Source organism: Phascolarctos cinereus, unplaced genomic scaffold (assembly GCF_003287225.1).
Source record: "Phascolarctos cinereus isolate Bilbo 61053 unplaced genomic scaffold, phaCin_HiC Scaffold_4;HRSCAF=312, whole genome shotgun sequence".
NCBI classification, from domain to species: Eukaryota; Metazoa; Chordata; class Mammalia; order Diprotodontia; family Phascolarctidae; genus Phascolarctos; species Phascolarctos cinereus.
The window spans coordinates 553185415-553212152 of NW_027555847.1; the positions used below are offsets into that span (position 1 = coordinate 553185415).

Here is a 26738-nt window from a genome sequence, read left to right on the forward strand (position 1 = left end):
TTCTTCTCAGGAGCCACCATTAGTATTCAGTAATGAAAAAAGTCACAGGAATCTAGGATTTAGAGTTGGAAAGATAAGTTATCACAAACTCCTCATTTAATAAATGAGAAAACTGCAATTTAAAGGGCGGTTACAGTGAAGAGAGATTAGATTTGTTCTGTGTGAAGTGTTGGGCAAATATGGGCTTCATGTAAGGACATCTTTCCAACAATTAGGGTTACTCTTATTTGAGACCTTCAAAGAAAGTCTGGGTTAGTTGTAGAGAAATGTCACGTTCAAGTGAGGGTCAAAGTAGAAGGCTTTGTAGATCCCTACCAACTCTGAGAATCTGTGATTCTGATATTTCAAGGACAGAATAGTCTAATGACTTCCCCAAGGGTGCACAAATAGTAATAAGAACTGATGTTTATATAGTGTCTACTATGAGCCAGGCCCTTTACAACAATTATCTCATTTGATCCTCACAACAATCCTGAGAAGTAAGCCCTATTATTATGCACATTTTATAGATAAGGAAACTGAGACAAGGTTAAGTGACTTGCTTGAGTCACATAACTGGCAAATATCTGAGGCCATATTTGAACTTGGCTCAAGTCCCATCGTTCTTTCCACTTCACTGCCTAGCTGCATCGTGGTGCATTGCAGAGTTTGCATTCAATCCCAAATCTTGTGCTCTTTTCAGGGCTGGATGAATAAAGTGTAGGTCTCAAGGCCTACTTCTGTTTTATAGGTCATTTGTTGTATGTGGTTTTATATGTGGACTTGGTTTTACAATGAAAAATATTGAAAAATTCGCATTGTGTTAATTTCACTTTATGGGGAAGAAAAGATTGACATCTGTATGAATCATTCCTTGTGATATCACACACACACACACACACACACACACACACACACACACACACACACATATACATGCCCAGGGCATAGGGAGTTGACCTGTGATTTTATTTGTATAAATAAGGAAACTCTTTACCAATGCAGGTAAGCACCTTCTCTGTAACTTATGGATCACTAAGAGGTTAATTGACTTGTCCAGGATCACTCAGTCAGTAAATGCCAGAGGTGGTACTGGAACCCAGCTTGCTATTTACTTTTCTGTTTCTCTTCCTTATATCTACATCACTATATTGAAGTATATATACATATATATATATATATATACATATACACATATAATACACACATTATGCATATATTCAAAAAGGTTCTCTATTACAGCGTTTTATCATGCAAACTTTAAAAAAATATGGTCAACAATTTTTTCATGAGTCCTTTAAGTTTCTTTGGATTTTGGCTATAATTTCCACTTTTCATATTTGAAAACATGCCACTAGTTCTTTCTAGTAATGGTGTACTTTGGTAGCTATAGAAAAATAGAAAAACCTCTTGGTTATTGCTGTCCCTATGAAAGAAGTCCATTCTCCTTTGTCCTCTGCCACATACCTCTAATTGTTTCCATCCCGTGTCTTTACTTATGACAACTGAGAGAATAAATGCTTGTATAGTGCCTGATATACGCTAGGCACTTTACAAATATTATCACATCAACCCTGAAAAGTTAGATGCTGTTATCTATTTTACACTTGAGGAAACTGAGGGAAACAGAGATTTTTAAGTGACTTGACCAGGGTCATACAGCTAGTAAGTGTCTGAGGCTAAATTTGAACTCAGGTCTTCCTGCCTCCAAGGCCAGCTGTCTAGCCATTGTGCCACCTTGCTGCCTCAGAGGTGGCACTCCTCTCCAACCCTAGCTACCATTTAAAGGTAGCTTCCCCAGTCTCATTTGTTGAAGAGTTCACACTTGCTGCACCTTCTGTGTAGTACTGGATTTCACTTGTACTGACTTGTATGAGAAAAACCCAATAGAGCTGGGCCTCACATGTTCTGGGGGAGAAGCCAGAGAGCATGCCTGAATCATGTTTTCCAGGGTTTTTCTCTCTGTCATTTCCATCTTCTTGTAGTTCAGACACAGCAGTGCATCTAAAATCAGAATCCCCTCCTGCCGGCATTTCCAGGCTCTCCTAATCCTGCCCCTTTCCCTTATTTACACATCCCTTCAGCTGCTGCAGGGCAGTAAAGAATTCAAGAGTTGGCTGTTGTTTCCTTCTCTATGTATTTAGAACATTCTGGGCAGTTGTAGACTATTCAAGTCTTCATAATTTGGCATAAGGAGGAATACCACTGCTGAGTACAAGCCCATCGAGAAGACAGAAGTGAAACCCTTAAACTGTCTACTCCACCTTTCCTTGCGCGGAAGGAGCATCTTACTGCCCAGAGAAAATGACTGTTTTCTGTTTTTACTGATTTCCAACAGCAGACAATGCAGATTTCAGCAACCAGCTTAGCTATTTGTTTTTGGAATTCTCTGACAGAGAGATTAGATCCTTTAAATTAGTAGCCTTGTAATCCTATTAGAGAGTTGCATTGGTAGAGTAATTCTGGAACATTGTAGATGCTTCAAGGTGCCTTTGTGAACATTTCCGTCATATAAAGGCTTAGCCCCTAACATGAAGATGAACCTGGAATCCACAAAGAATAGAGGAAAGCCTGAGAATAAGCAAAGCCACAGAAAACCAAAAATGGTTCTTGTCATGGAGTGAATTCCTTCCCCTTCTGAGCCCCCCGAATTGAAATCAGGTTCAATTTGTTTCTACAAGCAGCCTTTAGGGGAAGGTGTTTCAAGTTCTCAGAGGCAAGGTGGGCAAGGATTAGTTAAGAAAATATAATTTTTTCCTTAAAAATCTCTGGGCATGTTTTAAAATGTGTTTTCCTTATGGACACTCTTTCCCCAAGCTCTAAAACACACAAAGACTCAGCCTCACTAAATTTGCATGTTTTTGCATGCATATTATTAGTAATGCAACCTCTGGATGTATGAACATATTTTTGTACACTTAATCACACGTGGAACTATGTGAAATTAGTAATGATCCACATGCAGTTTATAAATATTAAAAACTGAACTAGACCTGAAACTGATATTTTGTCATTAATGCTCCCTGCCTCCTTAAAACCAATTTGGTGAGGAGACAGGAAGTCTCCTTTTTTACCCTTGCACAACCAAAAGCGATTTAGACTTTTTGCAGAAAACTTGTGTTTTAACAAATTACTGCCATGAGCTAACCCACATCTGAAGCTTGAAAATGCACTCAGCACTCTCTTTCTCTGTTCACATAGATTTGAAGTAAATTACATCAAATTGTATTTGAAACACCAAACTGGCATTAATGGAAGCTTTTTTTTTTTGCTCCAGGCACCATTTTAAAATAGATGAGCATAAAAATGCAGTCTGCATCATTAAGTTTATATGAAACTAGTGAGAATAAAAATCACCATGTAAGTTCTAATAAGATGTGTTTTTCATTCCAGTTTAATAACCCAAGACTATATTCATCTTCCAGTATAATAAATATACCGAGAGGAATGCATTCTTTTGTAGGCTTAACATGTTGAGGTTTTTTCAGAAGATGTGAGTTTTCTGGGAAGCTGGGTGAAGAAAATTCTTTAATATGGCAGTGTGGAGTATTATTATCATAAATAATTAATGTGCACAGCAGAAGAAAGCTGAGCTTCATTAATAATTCTTATTTTTAGTTGGCATAAGCTAGAGGTGCTGTATCTTCTTTCATCCCATCGATGTCAATTTCCTTGATTTTAATTTAATAGATGTTAAAATTTTTAAAGGGACTTATATATTTTGCAGTGGATTTTTGTTTATGACTAAAGAACACCCTGATGCTAATTCTTACCTGCCAAGACATTTTTAGTAACAGATGAAGGAAAGAGGGAGAAAAAAAAAGTTGCAAGAAAGCAAGGTAGAGTGGGCATCAACGTCAGCTCCTTTCATCCTCTATTTCCCTCTGGGACCAGTTAAGATGCTTCTTTGATTAGGACCTCAGGAAATATTAAGGAGCTCTGCCATGAATTTGAGCTCATCAAACTTGTCTGTTTATTTTTCAAATGCAGGGCTGATTCACCTCCCACATCCCCAAAGCAGAGGGTCTCTCCAACACAACCTTGCATTTGTGATCAACTCCATCACTTGTCAAAACCACCCAATCTTGGATAACAGGCATTTGTGCTTCATTAATTCTGTATCTGGGGGAAGGAGCAGCACCTAAGTGTCTGTTATTAGCACGATTGCAGAAGGCAAGAGAATGCCATCTAGAGTGCCAGGGTTATGCTTTACAAGGAAAGAACAAGAAATACAACCTCAAAGTCTGAAGGGACTGATATGCAACCTATCAAGCAAATGTGAGGGAAACAATTTTACATTGCTACATGGAGGAATAACGGTAGCAGGGGTAGGGGAGAGCCTCAAGCTTTGGAAAAAGCAACCCCTTTGGGGAGCCAAAAACCCAATTGAATCTTTCTACATACTTTCGCTGCTCTTCCTGCTAATCACTGGCAATAATGACTCTTAGTAAGAGACATACATGTTGACTGTGTGAGAGGTGCATCTGAAATTGGTTAGTGGTATGGTAGAGAGGGCACTTGGGCAGCTAGATGTCACAGTGAATAGAGTACCAGGCCTGGAGTCAGGAAGACCTGGGTGCAAATCCAGCCTTAGACACTAGCTAGCTGTGTGACCCTGGGCAAGGTCCTTAACCTTGTTTGCCTCCGTTTTCTCTGAGCTGGAGAAGGAAAAGGCAAACCACTCCAGTGTCTTTGCCCAGAAAACCCCAAATGGGGTCGGGAAGAGTCAGGCACTACTCAACAACAAGAAGAGGAAAGGACACTAGATCTGAAGTTGGAGGACTTGGATTTGAATCCCAAGTATTCTCCTTAAAAAGAACAACTCGTGTTTTTGTAGAGATTGACAAAGTCTTAACCTAATTCCCTTAAGTAAGTCACATAAGGATCATAGTTCCCACTTTATAGACGAGAATATTGAGTCTTAGGGACAGGAATACAAAACTCAAGTCCAGTGGTCCTTCCACAACACCCATTGCCTATGTGACCTTGGACCAGTCACCTTTCTGGGCTTCAGTTTACTCCTCCATAAAATGAGTAGGTGAAACTAGATAATCTCTACAATCCTTTTTAGCTTCAAATTCTAGGCTAAGATTTTTTTCCTGTATGATTTCTGTCACCTCAGAATAGGCATCTCAGTTCCTGAATTCCTACTGATTCTATTATTTACTAGTGATATGACTATGGGCAATTCATTTAACTTTTCTGAACTTCTGATTCCTCATCTCTATATTGCTTTATATCCTATTAAGCTAAGAGAAGGCAAAGAAGCCAAAAGGCCCTATTTTTTTTTACTATAGTTAATGTTTCTAAAATCAAAACCAAAAACAAAAAAACTTCCAATGTGACAATCATCCTAGTACTACTACAGAATACCTATAAACCCTGACCTTGTTTGCCAGACTTTGCCAGCCTGAGTCAGCTGCCAGAAGGGGTTAAATGCATTCAGATTATATGTGTACTTTGTTGGCTAGAGAAGCCTCATCATATCCAGATTTCCAGAGAGATCAAATTTGTCTCTCATCTTCTCACAGGCAAGGCTGGAATTTGGCCCCTACTGTAGAGATCCACCCAAATAAACAACGGTCCAGTTCTGAAGACATTCCACTGGCTACTTAGCAAAGGAAAATTTTTCCCCAGAGAAGGGAGACTGGAGAAATCCTTCATTTCTTTATGGTTACCTTCTTTCTGGGCCTGGTGTCTCCACCTGATTCAAAAGGTGGTACAAGGTTGTGTATTGAACTTTATTCAATAGATGGGATACTACAAGTTGAGGTCTTTCCCAGCTCAACTAGCTATGATTTTATGATTCCAGGTAAGTATTTATTAACTATGAACTCTTAATTATCCACTAGTCAATTATCTACTTTATAGAGGACAAGCAGAAAATTTTGAATTCCAGAAGCTTTGTCCCAACTGTCTGTCTGGTTGGCCTTTCTCTACTATAAGTAAGTATATACACAGGATTTACAAATAATATTAGCTTAAGAAAAAATAGAAATTTAAGAGAAACATGTCATACACTCCAAAGCCATTAGCATGGATCTTCTGGTAATACTGGCACCTCTATACATGCATCACAGGGAGAGGGAGGATTCATTTGCAGGCCTCCTTCTAGCTCTGATAAAACCTGTGGCTCCAGAGCTGCCCATATCCACCAGAAGTATAAAGCATGAGAGAGACAAATACTTTCTGTCTTTTAGGGTGAGAGCTTAACTCCAACATTGCCTTCCCATTAGTACTGCTCCTACTGACACAATGTCTGGCAGTAAAAAGTGCCTAATAAATGCTTGTTGGTTTGATTTGACTCTCTGCCCTCCCAAGACTCTAGACATTGCCTGCTAGGCATAGCACAGAGCACACTCTGTCTCCTTCCTGCCTTTTTTATTTACTTCGCTGGACTTGACCGCTTACATATGTCAAGTACTTGTTTGATTCTGCCAACCCTTTGTCAAATCAGAAAGGATGCTAGATTCAGAGACAGAGGACCCACCCAATTTTGAATTTTAGCTCTGCTCTTTACTACCTATGTGACTTTGAGTAAATGACTTCACCTCTTTAAGACTCAATTTTTTCAACTGTAAAGTGGGGACTAGAGGTGTATTATATGTTACTTTTCCTCACACATTTAATAGGACAAACTGGCCTATTTGCCATTCCTCAAAAACGACCCCCAGTTTCCCATCTCTAGGCCTTTGCACAGGTTCCCCACTGATGCCTTGAATGTTGTCCCTCACCACCTCTGTGTCTTAGAATCTCTAATTTACTTCAAAGCTCAGCCCTACCACTGTGTTCTCCACGAGGCTTTTTCTGATTTCCCTCAACTGCTTATCCATTCCGTTACCAAATTGATATGTATTTATTTCATATATACTTATATACACACAATCCCTGGTAGAATGCAAATTCCTTGAAAGCAGAGACTTTTTTTTTTTTTGCTTTTTGGTGAGGCAGTAGGGGTTAAGTGACTTGCTCAGGGTCACACAGCTAGTAAGTGTCATGTGTCTGAGACTGGATTTGAATTCATGTCCTCCTGACTTCAAGGCCAGAGCTCTATCCACTGTGCCACCTAGCTGCCCCCGGCAGAGACTTTTTCCCTTTTGTTTTTGTATTCCCAGAAGTGATCATAGTACCTGGTACATGCTAGATGCTTAATATGTTCTCTTTGGTGGGTTGATAAGTGTTTTCCAAGATCTCTTCAAGCTCTAAGTCCTGTGAAGCTATGTTCACTCCACACACTCCCCGCCCTACCCTTGGCTTATCCAACCTTTGCTATTAGATTCTTTCCAGCCTTGTTCCTTCCTCCCCAACCCCAGCCTTGATGGGCTTCCTTGATACCACCTCAGCTCCTAAGTGACATAAAATAAAAATGATTGGGAAATCTATAGTTTCAGTTTATCCTCATGCCTGAAATTCTCTCTCTGTCTGTCTCTCTCTCTTTCTCTCTCTCTCTCTCCTGGCTTCCTAGCTTCCTTCAACCAGCCAAAACCCCACCTTGTACAAGAAGCTTTTTTCAATCCCCCTTAATGTTAATAATCTAAGATTATCTCCAATTTATCACGTATGATGTATATGTATGTATGTATATCTATCTATCTATCTATCTATCTATTTATCTATCTATCTATATCTCGTTTCATTCATTCAATAAATATTTATTAATCCCCTACCCTGTGCTGGGCACTGTGCTAAGTGCTGGGGATACAAAAAGAGGCATTTGCATAGTTGTTTGCATGTTTTCTCCCCCATTAGACTCACCCATTAGAGAGTGGGGGGGGTGTCTATCTTTTGCCTTATTCTCAGTGCTTAGAAGCTGGTGCCAGTGCCTGGTAATAAGTACCTAGTAGGTACTTAATACATGCTTCTGGAATGATTAACTGATTGACTGACCATGCCCCTACTTTCCATGCTCTTGCCAGATAATAATGAAACGTGATTATATTGTCAGTTGCTGCTTGGTTAGCTCATCTGTTTCACATGGCTCTCTCCCCAGGCACCCTTTGCGGGACTTACCTAATCCCCCCTTTAGCTCTTGAAATGTTTCCCAGCACACTCTGTGCTCTGTTTCCCTTCAGAGTTCCTTCCGTCTCTTTCCCAACGACACAGTGAGGTTCTGTTATTGTGCATGGGTCACATCATGGTTATTTCCATGGCAAGCACTACAATGAAGCAAACACACCTGTGTTTTAATTGTGTGTTTGCTGCAGGAGCCACAAAAAAGAAAAGTTCTTGTTTAACACTCCCAGGGTCAGCAATCAGCAAAGGGGCAGAAATGATATAAGGGGTGAAAGTACAGGCCATGTGGTCTTGGTATCTCACACTGAAAAACACACCAGTGCTCCAGCCTGTATCCTTCCTCTCCCCTGTCTCCTTTGCATCAGGCTTGACCCTTGTATAGCAACACCTTTCATTAGGAAAGCCAACTTGAGGCTTGAAGTCAAGGAGTTAATCTGTGAGAATGTTTTCAGAAAGTGTGAAAATCCTGATCTCACTCTCTTAATTATAAGCTCATGGGAGTCCTGGAAGGAGCTTTATCCATGAACACTAAAACAAAAATGGAAAAAGAACATTTGGGGGATATTTTAATGAAATGTGCAGATGATACAATAGGTCCTCTGTTATTGTTGGAAGAATGGGGTGTTCTGCTAAATGACATGCTTGGCTAATTGAAAGTATATACCATACATGGGTCACCAATTTTCAAGGAATTGTAATATAATAAAAATGCACTTAACACAAAAGCTCTACTTAATACAGTTCAATCTTTCTGGAATGACTCAAAAGACTCCAGGATTTGCTGAATCCAGTATCATCACTGTAGCAGTGTTGGTTGGAGGGTCAATAGATGTGTGGACTGGGTATCATGGCTTGGTGGTATCTAGAGTGGTTTCTTTTTTTTTCTTTTTTTTTTTTTGGGTTAAGTGACTTGCCCAGGGTCACACAGCTAGTAAGTGTTAAGTGTTTGGTCTAAGGCCGGATTTGAACTCAGGTCCTCCTGACTTCAGGGCCGGTGCTCCATCCACTGCGCCACCCAGCTGCCCCTAGAGTGGTTTCTCAGCCTTCTCTTTTTGGAACCTTGATGGTTAACTCATGCGAGGGTGATCAGAAAGCTGGCTCACAATCTCCGAACTCACATGAGGCTAATTTGTAGCAAAAAGCCAATTTATTAATGTAGAGGGAGAAACATGACTGCTAAGCCAGCTGGAACCACCTTGTTGGCCCATCAGCTCTTTCTCTTCTCAGGAGGAAAGTTACTTTGGAAACCAAATGGTTATTTCTTAAATATATAAATCCTTCTCCTCTAATTTGCTTTTGCTTTAGACTATACCTTGACCTTATGAGGACCAAGGGAACAACCCTACGATGTCTGTGATTTTTTCATCAAATTATAATAGCCCTGGTGAAGCATGGAGAAGAAGCAGTGCATAGTGGGAAGATTGCTAGGCTAGAATTCAGAAGGCAGGATTCATGTCCTGCCTCTACTGTTTATTAGCTATGTGAACATGGGCAAGCCTTTGCATTCTAGTTTCTTTGTTTGTTTAATGGAAAAAATAATGTCTGCTCTACCTATCTAATGGGGATATTGGGAGGCTCAAATGAGATAATGTTTGTAAATCCCTTTGCAAATTTTAAAGCGCTATATAAATGTCACTTACTATTACCCTCCTTGGTGATAGGACTGTATCTGCCAAGTAGATTATATGAGTTCATTAAAAACACCCTCTCCCCTGGGTAGTGGTGGATGAACACTGACAGATTCATATTCTCTAAGTCCCCTTTGTTTTAGACTACACTGACCCACACCTTCTGATTTCATTTATTATCATCAACATTATCCTTTGTCACTTTAATATGTAGAGGTTTCAGGATAGGTGATATAATTCCAAGTTTAGTGATTATGGAGTACAAGTACATGGTGGGTACAAGGAGATGATAGCTTAAAACCAGTAAGGAAAATCAAAGACCAGTAATAAAAGATATCATTGGAGAAAGGTACAATAATAAGAGGAAACAGACTAGTTACATAGATAGGGCAGGAGATGACAGACGGACTGCTAGAATGTTTCCCTGGTGTCCTCATGATGTCAAAGCAAAGTGAAGTTAGTCTTTAGCACTGTGGAGAATTTATGGGAGAAAACAGATGGGTCCCACGGAAGGGACAGGTATGGATGGATTGTGTTGGAAGGAACATGCACATTGAATACATCATGGATCCACTTCAGTATTTGAGAACTTGCTGATGGCCCCTTTGGAGACACTGTGACCTCATGGGCTATATGTCACTAAATCAAATTGCTGGATATGTGACTTTTGTGATAACCTCCTGTGAAAATAAATGTTAGTGTCCCTACTTTGGCCTTTGTTATCCCACCTTTCATGTAATTTCTAATTTCTTTCTTTGAGTTAGTCTTAATTTGGACCTGCCATAGCATAACTGCCTTCCTGATGACTGAAATCATTGATCCATCTCTGTTATTTGTTCTCCTTCATTTCTCCACCCTTTTGTAGCTAAACTCCTTGAGGAAGCAATCTACGTTCAGCATCTCCACTTTTTTTCCTCTCATTGTTATCTAAACCCTTAAAGAGTTCTTTTTTCAACCCAATTATTCAACTAAACTGCTTTCTCCAAAGTTAACCGATTATCTCCCAGTTGCCAGATCAAATGGATTTTTCTCAATCTCCACCCTTCTTGAACTCTGTAGCCTTTGACACTGTCGATCAGTCTTTTCTCTCTTTTTTTGTGATACTTCTTACCTGGTTCTCCTCCTATCTATCTGACCACTTCTTGTCAGTCTCCTTTGCTGGATCTCCCTCCAGGCCTTGCCTGCTAACCACTGGTGTGCCCCAAGGCTCTGTCCTGTGCCATCTTCTCTTTTCCCTCTATACTATTGAACTTGATTATCTCATCAACTCCCATGAGGTCAATAATCATTTACATACACATAATTGCCAGATCTGTACATCCAGCCCTAACCTCTTTCCTTGTCTTCAGTCTCACATCACCAACTGCCTACTTAATTGTTGTCATTTAGTCATGTCCAGTTCTTTGTCACCCTGTTGGGAGTTTCTTATCAGAGATACTGGAGTGATCTGTTATTTTCCTTCTCCAACTCACTTTATAGATGAAGAGCTGAGGCAAACAGGGTAAGTGACGGTCTTCCTGGCTTCAGGCTTGATATTCTATCTGCTGTATCACCTAGCTGCCCTAACTGCCTATTAGATGTCCTGAATGGGATATTCTGTAAATATCTGAAACATGTCCAAAACAGACCTTGTTACGTTTCCAACAAATCGTCCTTTCTTTATGAATTTTCCCGTAACTGTTGAGGATTCCACCATCCTCCCAGTCACTTGTACTTGCAACCTTAGAGTCATCCTCAACTTCTTACACACACTAACCCCACATATCGACTCCATTGCCAATTCATCCGTTTTGCCCCTTCACAACATCACTTGTATATGTACCCTTCCTTCCACTCACACAGCCACTACTACCCTGATGCAGACCTTCATCGCCTCCCATAATAGCCTCATACTTGATTCTCTGCTTCAATTCTCTCCTCACTCCAGTCCATTCTGAACTGAGTTGCTGAAGTAAACTTTCTAAAGTGCAATTCTAATCATGTCACTTCCCTAGTCAAGAAAAATCCAGTGGCTCTCTATTATTTCCAGAATAAAATGCAAACTTGGACATTTGGCTTTTAAAGCTATTGAACACTTGGACACATCCTACCTTTCTAGTCTTCTTACATTTTGCTTCCTTATAGGTCCTCTGTGATTTAATGACCCTGGACTTCTTGCTGTTCCTTGTATCTAACACTCCATTTCCCAATGCTAAGTCTTTTCACTGACTTTCCTCCATGCTTGGAATGTTCTTTCCTCACCTGCACCTTCTGATGTACTTCACATTGGCTTCCTTCAAGACTCACTCTAAATCTTTGTTTTTAATGCATTAGGTCTCTTTATTCAGTTACTGAGATACAGTTCCGTCATTTAGTTAGCTTGCAATCTAAAAACAACTGTATTTTTCTGATCTGCACAGGCTAAGTTGTCAGGAAGTAATGGCCCATCTTTAAGGGACTGGTCATCCCTGCCTTGATCAATTAATATGTTTAGCTGAGAATCTGAATGAGACTTCAGAAAATGAGTAGCATCATATGCCTCCCACTTAATTTGATCTGATCCTAAATTATCTGTCTAAGACTTCCCCCCCTTCAAGGACAGACAATTGAATTGTAGATTGGAGAGAATGCTGACACAGGTTCGTATTTTCTGGGATTCTTCAAAGTATAATCATGTCCTTCCATAGAATGGCCAAAAATAGACACCTTCTCTGGATCAGTTGGAAAATTGGCATTTATCAGCTTGGGCAGCTCATTTATTATATAAAAGTATATCCTCCAGTTGGTTTTCTAAGGTTCTTCAGTGGCATTTACACAAAAACCTGCACCAGCACCAAAGTCCCAGCTGGCATCTTCTCTTTCAATATTGCAGCCACGTGGACTGGACCCTTTTCGAAAGGGTATTGTCCTGCTGCAGCTTGGTGATAACCAGTGATAAAATTTTGTGCTATGTAAGTTAAACCAGACAGCCAGTAAAGTATAGGATATTTCCCAGTCTCTGCCTTGGGTGGTAAATAGATTCCAAATTTCATTTTGCATTTTAGTTCCACGTTGTCATGTTCATACACTTTTTGAAGCCCCTCAAAGCACTTGTTGCTAGAAATCTGTTTTAAGGCCACAATTTCTTTGCTATTCAGTTGCTATTGTTTTTCCATTCACTGCCAGAAGGCATATGATTCTCAGCCACGGGGCCTCCATACCTGAGAACAGATTTCTGGTATGACCCCTTCCTTGATGCCGGGAAAAGCCTGGCACAGACCCTGGCCCCTGGCGCCCACAGCTCGGCAGGCCCAGCAGGAGGGGCTGGAGGGCCCAGCAGTGGGCAAAGCCAAACTTCCCTCTGCTGGTCTCAGCCCAAATTTTAACAAATGACTTGCCCCCCTCTAAGCCTGTTTACTCATCAGTAAGATGAGGCTTTTCTGGCTGGCCTCCCTCTCTCACTCACTGGTAGTGTCTTCCTTCCTTCTGAGATTACCTTCAATCTACTTTATAAAAATCTTGTTCTGTGGCTATTTGCATCTTTTCTCCTTCATTAAAATGTGAGCTTCTTTGTGGTCAGGGACAGCATTTTTGCCTTTCTATGTATCCACAGCACTTACCATAGTACTTGGCCCATGCTGTTGTTCAGTTGTGTCAACTCTTTGTAACCCTGTGGATCATAGCACACCAATGCTGTCCATGGGGTTTTCTTGGCAGAGATACTAGAGTAGTTTGCCATTTCCAGTAGGTTAAGATAAACAGATTAAGTGACTTGCCCGGGATCATATAGTTAGTAAGTGTCTGAGGTCAGATTTGAACTCAGGTCTTCCTGACTCTAGGCCCAGCACTCAACCCACTGAGTCATCTAGCAGCCTCGCCTGGCCCCTAGTAAGGACTAAATAAACACTTCCTGACTCACCCACGGACTAGCTGACTGAATCCTTAAGAGCATCAATTGTTCTGATGATATCAGAAGTTTTTCTTAATAGACTTTTGATTAATTTATAAAATGTGGCATAAGCCAACTTTTGCTCTGTTGAGCCAGCCACTTCTCCCTGGGCTTTAGTTTGCTCAATTACATAATGACCTGACATCACAAAGAACTGGGTATAAGTCCCACCTCAAACGCTTATTGGCTGTGTGACCCTGGGCAAATCACTTGTCCCTTCTGAGCCTGTTTATTCATCAGTAAAATGAGATTAGTAATAGCATCTGCCTCACAGTTTCAAACAATAAGGTGCCTTGAAAACCTCGAAGTGCTATATAAATGTCAGCCATCATCATCATTGTCATCATTGTTGTTGCAAGATTTTTAAGATTCCTTCCAACAACTAAGGTTCTTTAATGCAAATTAATAAATTTCCTTAAGGTGGGGGGCGGGTTTGTATCATAGATGCCATTGGCAGTCTGATGAAAACCTGTGAATCCATCTTAAGAATATTGCTTAAAATACATAGGACTATAAAGGAAACCAATAGGATTGAAATACAATTATGTATATATCCATATCCCCATAAGGATATATACATAAATCCATATACATATAAACCTACACACACGTATATGCACACCTTACATACATAAACATATACATACATATATGCATATATACATATTTATATATCTATGTCTCTCTCTCTACACACATACACACATGTACACACACACACACACACACACACACACACACACACACACACATGCAAAAGGAAGTTCACAGACCCCAGGTTAAGAACTGCTACTAGATCAGGAGGGTAAAAATAAGGAAAACCCAAAAGAGTCCTATAAAAGTGCAAATTTGGGGTAGGAAATGTTTGCCATTAAACTAGCTTGTTGCCTGATATTCTACTTTCATGTACCCCAGCAGAAACAAACCCATCAATTTTCTATGATATCGCTCCAGATAGTTCATAGTCTGGAAAGAACATTGCTGAAAATGTGTTTTTGCACTCTATGTGCCATGGAAAGTTTATTATTTTAATTGAAATATACTCTTGAGAAATGATTAAAGAATTGATTGGAAGTCTACAAAAAAAAATTATAACGAGCTCATTTCAATAGGAACAGACTGGCTACCATGCTGGTTGTCAAAAGTTTTCAAAGCTGGTTTCTCTCCAGTAAGTAGTGTCCTGTAGGCTCTGTCCATCTGTCTTCAAGAAAAGAGCATTTTATATCCTATAGAAGAAAATAAATAGTCTTATGAAGAAAAGGAAAACTACCAGTAAGAAATATTGATCTCTTGGGCACTTGTGGCTCTCTTCAGGAAACTAGAACACAATAGATTCAACAGTAAAACACTAGAGCTGAGGTCATTTTTGCTACTAAGGGTTAGTGTTTGGTCTGTGATCTGCCATATAACAAGGCCATCTTACCTAAAGAAGAAATCCATTTCACTACCTTTTTGGGTCCTTTGGGAAGTTACTTCCTTTTACTACTAAGGTCCTGTCCTACAACAATTAATCACCAAACATTTTTAAAGTGAAAGATACCATATTATTCTTTGAAGAGGCATTTATTTGTCTATCTATTTACTTATTTGCTTGATATTTATGCATTCATTCATTTATTTATATTATCTATCTTTCTATGTTTACCTATCTCTCTATCCATCCATCTATCTATCTATCTATCTATCTATCTATCTATCTATCTATCTGTCTGTCTATCATACCCAACCTGTAATTTCATCAGTGTAGGTAGTTCCTTATGAGGAACTTCCTCTTCCACTGAATATTGGCATTTTTTCTTCAATTTGTAGTCTTAGAGATTTTCCTGGGGCACTGAGAGGTTAATTGACTTGACCAGTGTGATACAGAGAGCATAAATCAGAGGTAGAGCTTAATTCAGGTCTTTCTTGGCTTTTCAAAATGCAAAGGCAAGAAAAAGGAGGTGAAGGAGGGAGGGAGGAAGAGAAAGATGGAGGAAGGGAAGAAGGGAGGATAAGCCCTATGATTCTATGTTCCTTCCCAAACTCCAGACATTTGCCTCTCTTCCCATGGTCTCAGTTTCTCAGGGTCCACACTCTGTATCTCTGCACCTGATCTATGATTCTACTGCAATCTGTGTAGTTCTGTCTTAATTTCTCAATGGTAATAACACTAGAGAAGTGAAGCAAAACCCGAAGAGAGACATGGTATCTTGCATGCAACAAGACCCCTCACATTGAACTATGCTGATGATTCCAATAAATCTAATGAATCAAAAGTTTTTGAATTTCCATAGTCCAGTCTACCTTCAGTTTCCTTTCTGCATTAGCATATAGCTTTTAAGTTGATTTTTAAAAAATGGTTGGAAGACTAATTATTCTTTGAATTTCATTCAATTACTGTTGCTTCCATTCACTTTTGTCCTTGTCTATTCATCTACAGAGATATATGTTTCAGGGGAACAAGCTAAGGTGGACAATCTTTGCTCCATAACTTCTTTGAGGAGTATAAAGAAAACACCTGTGCCAAAGATTGGCTAGGTTTGCTTAACATAAGATTTCTTGCACCCCTTCTTCAGAAGACCCATCCCCCTGGGAATGCACAAGCCTTGCTGAAGTGGGTGGCAGCCTGCTGAGTGGCCCAGGAATAGTCCTTCGCCTGTAAGACAAGTCCCATATACTTTCCCCCTATTTATCTCTTAACTTCTAGGCAATTGTGTGTGAATAGAAGGGAGCTGGGAGGTAAACAGAAACAATACCTATATCAAGTGCAGGGGCACTTCCTGGGTGCTACCATTGCCTAGACTAACTTGGGAGCTTTCTTCTTATCCCTCGGCTCTGTTTACCTCACCTGTTCAAAGATACTTTCATCGCCAATGCTCCTCCCATTTAAGATGCTAATCTAGCATAGAAAATAAAATGGGCTTTGCTTTCTATGCAGCTGGGGAGACTTGTTAAAAAGAAAAAAGGCCATTAAAAAAGAGTAACACAACCGCCATCACCCCAAACACTTAAACACAACTCTTAACACACACAACTCATAGAGAGGGAAGAAACATTTGTGTTTCCAAAAACTTTTCTTTCACCTTTTATACATAATGGGACTTTTCCCCCTGTTTACTTGGCATAAATTAGTCTGTATTTTAAGTATAAAGATTGACTTTGGAGGGAAAGGGACCAAGCAAGTTCTTGGGAGGTTGGCTGGGATTTGGGCAAGGATGGGGGTGGGGGTGGGGAGCAACCTCCAAGGCAGATCCATTCAACCCTGCTCAATCATCTCCTATTTTTAATATTAAAAGGAATACTGACTGAAGCAGGACAGAACACAGTGTTCTGGGAAACCAGTAATCAAATGGCCTAAAGCTAATGTTTACTTTCTGGAATGTTTTACAGCGGCAATACTTGGAGATGTAAAAAAGAGAATGCCTAATAATAGCCTTTCAGCTACAGAAATAGAAAAGCGGCATAGACATGATAATTGAATTTGGTTTAGATGGTCAAAATCTGTGTTATTCTACAGCTGTATTTTCCAAACCATCTACTTGACTTTTAATATATGTTCTCTTGGGTGGGGTAGGGAAGGGAGAAGTGGGGTTATTTTTTTGCTCAGCACTGCCTTTGAGAATTGCTAATTACCCTTTTCATGAAATCACAGAAACCCAGAGTTGGAAGGGAGCTCTAAGGTTCTCTTGTCCAGTCCATACCTGGACAGCCCCAATATTTCAGGGCTTTACTCGAGTAATCATCCCCATTCTACATTAAATCTTCAACCTTTCTTTTGCCAATGGCTCTTTCCAATATGTTCGTAAGTGTATTCTGGTCTCCCTAATCCTAAAAAAAAAATTAATCAAACAAACAAACATCTCCCTTTCATGATTAAATTTCTTGAAAAAATGCCCTTGAAGCTTGTATGACTATCTCACCAACCACTAGCTCATCATCATCTGGTAACCTGGTTTCTAATCCCCCTATTCCATGAACCTGCTCTCTGAGAGGTCATAAATGACCACCTAATCACTGAGTCCCATGACCTTTCTTTAATCCTTATTCTTCTCTTTCTCTCCAGTATTTTATCCCGCTGAGATTTGTTTTTCTATTGCAATTTAACCTCCCTGACTATGTGACCCTGGGCAAGCCACTTAACCCTTTTTGCCTCAGTTTCCTCACCTGTAAAATGAGCTAGAGAAGGAAATGGCAAATCACTCCAGTATCTTTGCCAAGAAAATCCCAAATGGGGTCACAAAGAGTCAGACATGACTCAACAGCAGGCATGTGGGCTAAGCAAGCAAAGCCCTGGTATGGGTAGTTGTTTTTCAGTCATCTCTGACTCTTCATGACCCTGTTTGGTGTTTTCTTGGCAAAGGTACTGGAATGGCTTGCCATTTCCTTCTCTAGCTCATTTTACAGGTGAGGAAACTGAGGCAAAAAGGGTTAAGTGACTTGCCCAGGGTCACAAAGCTGATAAGTATCTGAGGCTGGACTTGAACTTAGGTCTTTCTGACTCTAAGCCTGGCACTCTATCCACTGCGCCACTAAGTTACCCACATGCCAATTCTCTATCAAAAGAGGTCAAAAAAGGATTCTATAGATTTCTGGTCATGGATGACTTTTTAAAAAAATACATTGATATATTCACTCCAAGAAACACATATACCATTGCCTATGTGTCCTTTCACTTATATTATTCAACATGGCCCAAGTCATTAGCTAACCAAAGGAAAAGCTGAGTTTTGGTGATACTTTAGGATTAAGTGCCTCTTGTGTTATGGGGCCGGGGTGCTAAAGCAGTTGTGAAATTTTAGCTTATGAAATCTAGGTTCTGATTATGTTCCGAATAAATATTTATCCCCCAAACCATTTCAGAAACGTCCAAAAGAGGATCGGCTGATCCTGATGAAGGTCTGTTCTGTCTCAGATTTAACATCCTGTCATTGGTAATGTCTGAGTATTATCCAGAGAGCAATACAGATGGTGAGTGTGAATTGGCTGCTACAACACATTACAAACAAGAAATCAGGAGGGGGCTCTAGAGTATAAGACATCATCAATTAAACATATTAGCAAAAAAGAAGATAGGTTGGTCACACAGTGATAGCAACGGTTAGTGGTTAAAAGTGATAGATAACTCATGGCCTCCACTGGCCATCCTCACGATGTCAGGAGAAATTGAAGAAGGCCCCAGTACATACAATGGACCAACTGTGGAGAATTTAGAGGTGGATGTGGGCACGCACAGATGGGGTTGTTATCATCATCATTTCGATGAATGCTTATGTCATTGAGATCAAAGATTCATTTGAACATTTATTGGAGCATATCCATATATGTGTATGTACACACATATATGCATGTGTATACATACATGTGCACATGCCTGTACATGCATATATATGAATGATACTGTGCCAGACATAGAGGGTATACAGCTACAAAAAGGCACAGTCCTAAACTTCAAGGAGCTTACATTCCATAAGCAAAGCTATAACATGTGTACAAATATGTTTAATACAAGAAAGAGTGATGAGAGCAATGGGAGATAAAGTACTCTAGACCAGAGATATCAAACCTGGCCCTTGGACCAAAAGAGATCCACAAAACTCCAGAGCCAGATTAAAATGTAATTGGAAAATGTTTAACAAAACAAATAAAAATACAATATAGCCTAGATAATGTTAATTTGTGATTTTCTAAGTCAATATGTGGCCTTGCCTACAAAAAAATGTGAAAAGGAGGGGGAACATCTTCAGCTCAGGTGATTTTCAGAGAAGGCCACACCCAGGAAAGTTAACACCTGAACTGAGCCTTGAAAAAAATGTAAGGATTCTGAATGACTGAAGAGAGGAGGAAATGTATTTCTGCAGATGGCCTGGACAAATGCATGTAAGCGGAAGCTTTAGCAAGTGCAGGTAATAGGCTATAGTGTTAGCTAGAACCCAAGTTGGGGGAAAAAGAGAAATGCCAAATAAGGCTGGTAAATTAGAGCCAAGTTGTGTAGAGCTGTAAGCATTAAGCAAAAGGGTTTGAATTTTATTGTGAAAGCACTAAAGATACCTTCTTTTTAAAATTTTATTTTTAATTCATGGAATAAAACAAGCATTTCCTTAATGTAATACAATAAAAGAGACCATTGTACGTGAAATGGCAAACGTACTATGCACAATTTGCTATTCCTTTCCAAAATACAATAAAATGATGATGTAATTTTTTTCTTTTTCTTCCCTTTCCTCCACCTCACCCTAGAGATGGCTACCATTAGACACAAAGAGGTATATATATTTTAAATTATTCTAATGCATACTTCTATTTATCAGTTCTTTCTCTGGATGCAGATAGCATCTTTCTTCCTGTGTCCTTTATAATTAATTTGGGTATTTATAATGGACAAAATAATTTATTCTAATATTAGATAGATTCTAGTACATCCAACTTGTATAAAGAAGCAGGACATTTTAAAGGCTTGGACTGAATGTTGTCAATGTAGCCCTGGAGGTACAGTGCAGCAGTGAGGCACATTGGAGAAGGTTGGGGGTGGGAGGAAGGCAGAGAATCCTCTATTTTATGAAGTGGGTATCTTATCTGTGTCATCCCTGGTCTATGGTGGGAACGCAGGCTGAAATAACTCTTAATAGTTCTCTTCTTTATTTTTTTTACAAAGGGGTATTTACTGAGAAGATACAGCAAGAATTTGCTACAAACATTTGACTGTAAAACCTGGGACATAATCTTCCCTCTGTCCTGGGGAGAGGGTGCTCAGACATAAAGCAGAAAGTTCACTTCTGCATTTGGCATAACCAGTAGATCGGATGAATCAGCATCTCAGCTGCTTGAGCGCTTGGGCGGGTGGCACAGTGGGTAGAGCACTGGGCCTGGAGTCAGGAAGATTTTGAATTCAAATATGACCTTAGATATTTACTTACTCTATGAACCTGAGAAAGTCAGTTAACTCCTGTCTGTCTTTGTTTTTTCAACTGTAAACTGGGCATGATAATAATAGCACCTACCTCCTAAGATTGTTGTGAGGATCAGATGAGATCATATTTGTAAAACAACTAGTATAATGACTAGCATTTTAATAAATAGGTGCTTAATAAAGACTTCCTTCCTTCCTTCCTTCTTCCCTCCCTCCCTCCCTCCCTCTCTCTCTCTCTCTCTTTCTTTTTCTTTCTTTCTTCCTTCCTTTCTTTCTTTCTTTCTTTCTTTCTTTTTTTTTTTCTCTCTCTCTCTCTCTCTCTTTCTTCTCTCTCTCTCTCTCTCTCTCTTTCTTTCTCTCTCTCTCTTTCTTTCTTTCTTTCTTTCTTTCTTCTTCTTTCTTTCTTTCTTTCTTCTTTCCTTCCTTTCCTTCCTTCCTTCCTTCCTTCCTTTTCCTTCTTTTCCTTCTCTTCTTTCTTTCTTTCTTTCTTTCTTTCTTTCTCTCTTTCTTCTTTTTCTCTCTCTCTCTCTTCTTCCTCCTCTCTCTCTTCTCTCTCTCTCTCTCTCTCTCTTTCTCTCTCTCTCTCTCTCTCTCTCTCTCTCTCTCTCTCTTCTCTCTCTCCCTCCCTCCCTCCCTCCCTCCCTCCCTCCTTCCTTCCTTCCTTCCTTCCTTCCTTCCTTCCTTCCTTCCTTCCTTCCTTCCTTCCTTCCTTCTTTCCTTCCTTCCTTCCTTCCTTCCTCCCTTCCTTCCTTCCTTCTTTTCTTCCTTTCAGTCCTTGGCACTTAGGTACCTTGTCTGGCTGTAAACTCTTACCTGGACTCCTACAACTAGGCTTGTGATGACTCTGTTTCCTAAGCTCACTAGGTTGTCTCCAATAGTCCTTTACCTAAAATGAGAGAGAACAAATTCAGAGGTAAAAACAAAACAAAACAAAAAAAGACTCAGGGACCTGTATTCAGTTATGTGTTGACACAGGTGGAGAGATTAAAGCCTGAGACCTCTCTCTCCATCTCTAGGCTTAAAGCAGCATATCTTCCCTTGCCTTGTACACGAGTAGGAGATCCTAACATTTCTAGAACATAATTATTACCTCTCCCATTCTCCTAGTTACATCATTTTTAAGATCATAGCTCAAGTTGACAGGTTGGACATTCGCTGAAAGCAGGGTACATAGAAACATTCTTCTCTGTATGGAAACTCTTATAGCTAGCTCCCTCCTAGAAATGAAGAGAGCATTTAACTCAACATTGGAAACCTTCTTGTGCTGCCTAATAGTCAAAGAAAGCTCCTTTCCTCCTGCATGAAGGGAGTTGTCTTTGGAAGGGACCTATAACAAATAGCTTGTTACAGGGAGTGAGTCCCCTAAAATACAATGGTCTTCTCCTTGCAAGTGGGCTCAAGTACAAGGTTCTCATTCTAAAGTTAACAAAAGAAATTTACTGTAGTATCAGCATGAGCAGAGGTAAATTCGCTTGACTGTCATGAATCTAGGGGTAAAATAAATTTAATATTGAGTGAGTGATCAGTGCTGGATTTAGAACCAGATGACCTGGGTTCAGATCCAGGATTGTGTGACCTTGACAAATCATTCCATCTCTCTGGGCCCTGGTCTCCTCATTTTCAAATGAGAAAATTGATTAGTTGACCCTTTAAGGTCCCAAACAGTTCTGATTCTGTATTCTTACAAAACTGGTGGATAGTTAATTGAAAAACTGACTTGTAGTGAACAATGTAACTGACAAATGTCCCTCCTAGAAGAGCAGGTCTCAGGGTCTTCAAGATAACTCTGGTCTAGAGATTCTGTTGCTGAGAGAGTGTATGATCATGCAAAAACACATGCCATCCCGAAGTCGGTGAGATGCTAAAGAAATGATCAAATGGAACATTTTGTTCTGAAGGACACTGATCTCTAACGAGTAAAACTTTGATTTTCTTCCTTTCTCCCAAGGTACAGAAAGCCCTAATACTCTCACCCATGGTCTCCTATATCCCAAATAACCATTCTATGCATCCTGTCAAATTAGGGTCATGGCACCAAACCAGATATCCCAGAATCCAAAATTCCCTTTGTGAAATGCCTGCTGCCTGTAGCTTCCCCATCTGCAGTGGGTCCCCATCGATGGGAAGCTTCTCAAATTGCAGGATGTGTTATTTTTATATCTATTGTTTGGTAATAATATGGATAAATCCAGTCTCCTCTCAATGCCCTTTTGCTCCTGAACAAGAGAGAAATATGGCCTAGTTCATCAGATGTTTTCTTTTGTTGAGAAATGATTTCATTTGCCATTATAGCACCCAAGAGTCCTCTACACTGGCTGGCCAGGAAGAGATGATTCTATATGATTTATCATTTTTATAGAGAAAAGGAAACTGCATTAAATCAAGAATCAAATTAAACATTGGCGCTGAAAGTGGGTAGCTTTGCATGATAACTGTTCTTTGTCAAGTGTAGTTGAGGACTGCAAGATTGAAAAACAGTCTACGATATAATGATATTTTATCCAAATCACTGAAGCTTAGGACTGTATTGAACAGTGATAAGTTACTTAGTTTATAAGCTTAAAATAATATAAGCTAGTATGTTTAAAACTTCCAGGTTTTATACAGAGTCCCCATAAACCATTACAGACAAATGGTCACAGTATCATAGATTCAATAAGAGATAGAAGGGATCTTAGAGGACAATTAGTGATGGAATATATGAATTGCATATTCTTTAACTGTCCATATCTCTATGCTTTGCTCAGAAGCCCATGTAGACCTACCATATCATTGTTTCAATTGGTCACACTGTGCTAGTTCAAGTTAATATAGAAAGGATTGACAAGGAAACACTGACTTCTTGTTAATGATGGGTTGGTGGAGGCAGAGCTGGAAGAGTCTTCAAAGGCCTTCTAGCCCAATTTCCTCATTTTTTTTAGAAAGGAGGAAACTGAGCCCCAGAGAGGTTAATTGACTTCCTCACACAGGTAGTAGATAGCATAACTGGGATTCAAACCCAGGTCCTTTGACTTCAAATTTAGTACCCCTTTCTACTGCACTATATTCCCTCCTATAGGGCCATCTCCAGTCGTCCTGATCTATATCTTTGGGTTTGCTGGTTAGATTTCTTTCTTAAGGACCATGCCTTAAAGGAAAATTACTCTGGCTGTCATTGATTGGCCAGCAATAGGTCCCAACCCAAGCCTCACTTGGTAGTTATTTGGGCCCGGATGGCTCAGAGTCAGTGTAAACAGCAATTATTTCTGTTTTGGCCAGAAACCCTGAGGGTCTTCCCCTCCCAGATTGACTTTTTTTTTGACTAGATAAAAGAAGCCATTCTTTGCCTCTGTTTCTTATCTAGCCTTAATCACTGAATGAGTATTTCCTCAGTCAAACTGAGACCTGGGAAAGACCTTAATTTAAAAAGGCCAAGGTCTCCTCTGACTGCATCCTGGGCCATCTTCAGTCGTCCTGATCTGTATCTGGCCACTGGACCCAGATGACTCTGGAGGAGAAAGTGAGGCTGGTGACTGCACAGCCTTCCTTCCCTTAAATCCAATTCACTTGCAAGTCGTGGCATCACATGGCATCAGCTTCCTGATGCCATGGTCCTCTTCAAGAATAAGGACAAACAATGACACTCTCCCAAGATAATGAGGCAATCCTACTTTCAAAGGCGTTGCAACATTCCCCACCTTCCTTTGGTCACCCATTCATGTGTTTAACAGCTCTCTCAATCACACAAAAGAAAGATTCTCAAATTTATTTGAATATCCAAGAAGGAACAATTAACTAAAATATACATTTTGGAATGGTTCCAGAACACCTGAGGGTACTTTAAGTACCTCTGAGGTCTGCATTGACAGATGTTAAAGCAAACAAAGACTTATCCTCGAGATTTCTTACTTGCTTGTTCAGAATGTTATTTTTTTCTTCCTTTTTTTCTGTATTTCTTCTCTGACATGTATGTTATCCATAACCATCTACATCTCTATCTATACTCAGAAGCCCAAAGAAAGATGTAACATTTATTTCCTCATATCTGTATAGTGCTTAGCACAGTGTCAGTTATAGGTAAGTGTTTGAAATCTCTTGGCCTATTCATTGCATTTGTTAAGGGAAATAAAGTTGGCCAGTTTGTGTACTGGGGGAAGGAGGGAGAGTCAGCTTTGATTTGGTGATCAGGTTTGGTGGTCTATATTATTAAGCATCTTACCATCTCATGGAAAGCACCCAAAACCCTCTTTATCTATGACAATGAATTCAACTAAGGACGCTTTTCAAGTCAAAATGGTTCATAGGATTATGTATTTAGAGCCAAAAGAGACTTTCCAGTCTTCAAGTCCAAACTTTTCATTTTACAGTTCAAGAAAAATAAAGTGTGGAAAGGTTCAGTGACCTGCTCAGAGCTAGACAGTGAATGTCTGAGGTGCGATTTGAACTTGGGTCTTCCTGACTATAACACCAATGCTCAAGCTAATATGCCATGTTTTCCTCTCAAAACAAAAGCCTACAGGGCTTGGCATTAGCAGCAGGTATCCCATCTGATATTTAACCAGATCCAACCCTGCTTAGATTCCCAGAGTCACACAAGATTGGCTGTATCCAGAGAGGTATGACTTTAGACAATTTCTTCACATCCTTTAAGCACAAGAAAACCTGTCTTATCATTGTTTTAGCTCTCGTCACGCACCCCTGCCCACCCTGCTAGTTCAAGTAAGTACAGGAAGGCTGGACAGGGGAACACTGCCTTCCTGTTAACGATGGGTTGGCAAGCCCTGGAACTGTATTCTGTTCTGTTCCCTTCTACCCTTACTTCCAGACACTGCATCACCCCAGCAAAATGCTTGCTGACTGTTGATGAATGGTAATCTTGGGCAATTCCCTTCACTTCTCTAGAAAAATGAAGAAGTTGGATTAGACATCTAAAGTCCTTTTGCTTTAGGTATCCCATGTTCCTTTGAACTGAATTCTCATCTTTTATCTCCTGTTGGTCTTTTTAGGTAATTCAATTCTGTTTCATTTAAGAAACTTTTAAACATCTTCTGCGCTGAAGACACTATTCTAGGCACTAGAGATACAGAAACAAAAAACAAATTATGTCTGCACTCAAGAAGGCTACATTCTATTGGGGGGAGGAGTGGGGGGATGAGGGAAAGGACATATCTATGTGGTTAAGCAAATTCAAAATTTTTTCTGATTATGTTCTGTAGAGACAGAGTCTGGAGATTCACTGACATCTCCCCAAATGTTAGTGTACACTAGTCTGGCTAGTTATATCTTTATTTTGGTGCAGTGGTTAGAGTACTAGGGCTGGAGTCAGGAAGACTCGTCTTCCTGAGTTTAAATCTGGCCTCAAATACTTACTAGCTGTGTGACCCTGGGCAAGTCATTTAACCTTGTTTGCCTCAGTTTTCTCATCTGTAAAATGAGCTGGAGAAAGAAGTGGCAAACTTCTCCAGTATCTTGGCCAAGAAAACCCCAAATGCAGTCATAAAGAATAGTAAGACACAACTGAAAAATGACTGAACAACAACAAAAATAGATAAAAAGAAGTCACATTCTAAATGTTGCAGAACAATTAGCCTTGTGCCATCAATGAGACCAAGCAATGCTTAGGTGAGCCAAGACACTAGAACACTAAAAGAAAGCTAGCTGGAGGTGTGGTGTAAGGAGGCATTGAAATTATTAGGAAGAAGTGCTTTGGGGTCAGACCTGGGTTCAAATCTTGCCTCTCTGCAATACTAAACTACCTGTATGTATTTGGGCAAATTCATGTCTTTGTGACTCTTAAGTCCATCACTACATACACTACACCAGGCTCTCTCATTTTCTTTTTCCAGGCTGTACTCTGGACCAGTCCTCTGCAACACCTCAGTTCTTAATCCTGAAGTCTTACTCCAGTCCGGGAATACAAACATTGGAAGTACTCTCCACCCCTGAAGACTCTCTCTCTCTGATTGGATGCTTCTCTCAGTGCCTCCATTGAAGGAGTCCTCTCTCATTCCCCTCCAGGCTACACTCTGGACTTCTACTACCATACCCCCTCCTCCCACCTTTTTGGCTTCCTTTTCTGGGTTGTTACCTCCCCACCCCCATTATGATGTAAGTGAAAGAGACTTTTTTTTTAAAATTTGTGCTTGTATTCCTAGCCTGGCATAGATTGACTGACTAAAAGTACAAAGGAGGGATCCAGACAAAATACTCTGAGGAGTTTGAGGGGGAAGAGAGGACTTTCTGCTGGCAGAAGATCTTCCTAGCTGTGTGACCTTGGGCAAGTCACTTAATCTCTATTTGCCTCAGTTGCCTTATCTGTAAAATGCAAAAGGCAGAAGAGGAACGA

General features: G+C 40.0%; 1 pseudogene; it reads right to left on the reverse strand.

Moving 5' to 3' along the window:
• Positions 1-11970: 11970 nt before the first annotated feature.
• The window catches only part of LOC110208770 (S-formylglutathione hydrolase-like), a 54970-nt pseudogene continuing 40202 nt past the window's right edge, over positions 11971-26738 (reverse strand).